Consider the following 3,363-nt stretch of genomic DNA (forward strand, 5'->3'; position numbering starts at 1 on the left):
GTTAACTATATATATAGTTACTAATTAATTTCATTAATTATAAGTGGACAAAACAAAAAATTATTAAGTCAAAATATGTTTTTTTTGTTAACTATATGTTTTTTTATTAAGTCAAAATTATAACTGAAATTTATAACTGAAATTTATAACTCAAATTTTGTTAAGTCAAATTTACCGTTTTTATTAAACTAATTAACTACTTAAAATTAAAAAGAACAAAAAAACTAAAAAAAACTAAAAAAAAAGAAAAAAAAACCCTGGCCGCTGTGGCGCCCCGGCGCCCTCTCGATCTCTCCCGGCCGATGGTGGACGTACGGCGGCGCCGGCGCCGCCGGCGGCGCGCGCGGCGGTGACGTGTGTGGCGGCGCGCGGCGGTGGCCCCGGCAGTACTGTGTGGCGGCGCGCGGCGGTGGCCCCGGCAGGTGTGGCGGCGGCGCGAGCCCGCGCGCGCGCGCGGCGCTCGATCCGTCGACGGCGGCGGCGGCGGTTACGGCGGCGGCGGTTACGTACGGCGGGGGCGCGGACGCTTACGGCGGCGGCGGTTACGGCGGGGGCGCGGACGCTTACGGCGGCGGCGGTTCCGGCGGCGAAGACGAGCGGCGGCGCAGGCGACGAAGACGGCGCAGACGACGACGAAGACGAGCGGCGGCGCAGGCGACGAAGACGGATCGATCGAAGATGAGACTCTGGCGCGGCGGTTCGCGCCGCGGGAATTTATAGGGACCACCCTTTGGTCGCGGTTGGTCTGGCCAACCGCGACTAAAGGTCCCCCTTTAGTCGCGGTTGGCCGAGCCAACCGCGACCAAAGGCCTTTTTTCGCCCTTTTTTGGTTCCCGCGGAAATGACTTTAGTCGCGGTTGGCCGACCAACCGCGACTAAAGGCCTTTTTCAAAATTCTTTTCTTTTTCAAAATGTTAAAAATACATATAATTCATTTCTACTTGTGAAAAATACATATAATATATCAAAAAATTCAGAAAAATAAAAATAATTCAATTCAAAATCTTAAAAATACAAATTATATATCAAAAAAATTAGAAAAATAAAACAAATTCATTTCAATATGTTAAAAATACAAATTATATATCAAAAAAATCAGAAAAATAAAACTAATTCATTTCAATATGTTAAAAATATAAATTATATATCAAAAAATTCAGAAAAATAAAACCAATTCAATTCAAAATGTTAAAAATACAAATAATATATCAAAAAATTCATAAAAATAAAACTAATTCATTTCAAACACATCACGGGCATTTCTCTTCTTCCCGCCATTTCTTCCCCGTCTTCCCGCCTCTTTCTTCCCGCCAATTTCTTCCCGCCAATTTCTTCCCGCCAATTTCTTCCCGCCAATTTCTTCCCGCCTCTTTCTTCCCGCCTCTTTCTTCCCGCCAATTTCTTCCCGCCTCTTTCTTCCCCCTCTTTCTTCCCGCCAATTTCTTCCCGCCGCCTCTTTCTTCCCGCCTCTTTCTTCCCGCCATTTCTCACTACATATATGTTGCCCGGCTTGGCCAAGCATTATCACATCTCTACAATCTCTCATCACTCTCTCATGGCTTCCACCGCACCCACTCTAACCTACCAGCAGGTGGAGGAGCTTTGCGCCTCGAACTACCCTTGCCCTCCGGGCTACCGCGTCCCCGCCGGGCCTGGAGCCTAAGCGCCGGCGGCGTGCCGGTCCCTCCCGTCCCTCGTGGTACCGCGCGCCGGCGGCCATCACGAATCACTACTACCTCGACCTCACGCCGGAGCAGCCGGATGAATCCCCGCCGGCATCCCGATAACCAGCATACTTGGGACGCCTTCTTCATCAATCGGCGTGAGAGGGCGCTCGCCGGGTATGAGGAGGACGGTCCGCCTCCCGGAAACTTCCACGAGGCCGGCCGTCGGCTATGGTGGTACGGCCGGACTCCGCAGAGCGTCATGGACTACATCACGGCCGGCGATATCCCCCGCCCTGCGCTACCCTCGCTTCGAGCCACGAGCGCCGCCCCGACGACAGCGACGACAAGCAGGCGACGACGACGCCGGCAACTTAGAAGGCGACGACTACCAAGCACAACGGCGGCGGCTATGAAGACTACGAGTATGCATATTATACGCCTAGGCAGGAGTATGACTAAATCACTCCAAATTTCATGTATGCAGGAGTATGACTAAATCACTCCAAATTTCATGTATGCGGAGTATGACTTAGTCACTCCAAATTTCCTATATGCAGGAGTATGACTTAGTCACTCCAAATTTCATGTATGCAGGAGTATGACTTAGTCACTCCAAATTTCATGTATCATCAGTGCTATCTCGAGTCAATTGAATCATTCGAAAATGGACACCAAACACATCACGGGTAATATAATTCACATGATTCATTCAACAAAGTTTGGTACAATAATAAATTATTACACATCATTTCTTCCCTTGTGTCCCTGCTTGCTTACGATTGTGCCGTATCCATGGAGCATCCTCATCATTTAACTTAATGCTTGGGTCGGTGTTCACTTTGAAGGGCGGAATTTCAGCAAACATATTATAATCTTCTCGACATGTCTGTCTTGTCCTCCACTCCCACGATGTTTCTTTTCCCCGAAAGAACAATGTGGCGCTTTGGATCATCGCATGATGTACTCGATCGTTTTCTTATCTTTCCGTTTCCTCGGTTTGCTACTCATGTCCTTCACATAGAAAACCTGAGCGACATCTTTCGCTAGGACGAATGGTTCGTCAAGGTAACCAAGATTGTTGAAATCCACCATTGTCATTCCGTATTGCTGGTCCACCTTTACCCCACCTCCTGTTAGCTTGAACCATTTGCACCGGAACAAAGGGACCCTAAAGGAGGGTCCATAGTCAAGTTCCCATATCTCCTCTATGTAACCATAATATGTGACCTTTTGCCCATTCTCGGTTGCTGCATCAAAGCGGACACCACTCGTTTTGGTTGGTGCTCTTTTTATCTTGGGCGATCGTGTAAAATGTATTCCCATTTATCTCGTACCCTTGGAAAGTCGTTATAGTCGAAGATGGTGTCTTGGCCAACATGTACAGACTGATCTACAACCTTATTGTCACTCATTAAATGTTTTCTCAACCAACCGCCGAAAGTCTCCATGTGGGCCTTCCTAATCCAGGATTCAGGCTTCCTGTGGTTGTCCGAGCGTAAAATATTCTTGTGTTTCTCAAAGTACGGAGCAACCAAGCTGGAATTGGTCGAACCGTGTGGTGTGCTTCGATCGGAGAATGGCCGTCCATACATATCATTGATTTCCTTCCGATCGTGCCTTTTCCACTTAGTCTCCCCTCGTGCCGCGATTGAGGAAGACCAATCGGCTTAAGGTCGGGAACAAAGTCAACACAAAA

Source organism: Lolium rigidum, chromosome 2, assembly GCF_022539505.1.
Source record: "Lolium rigidum isolate FL_2022 chromosome 2, APGP_CSIRO_Lrig_0.1, whole genome shotgun sequence".
Taxonomy (NCBI): domain Eukaryota; kingdom Viridiplantae; phylum Streptophyta; class Magnoliopsida; order Poales; family Poaceae; genus Lolium; species Lolium rigidum.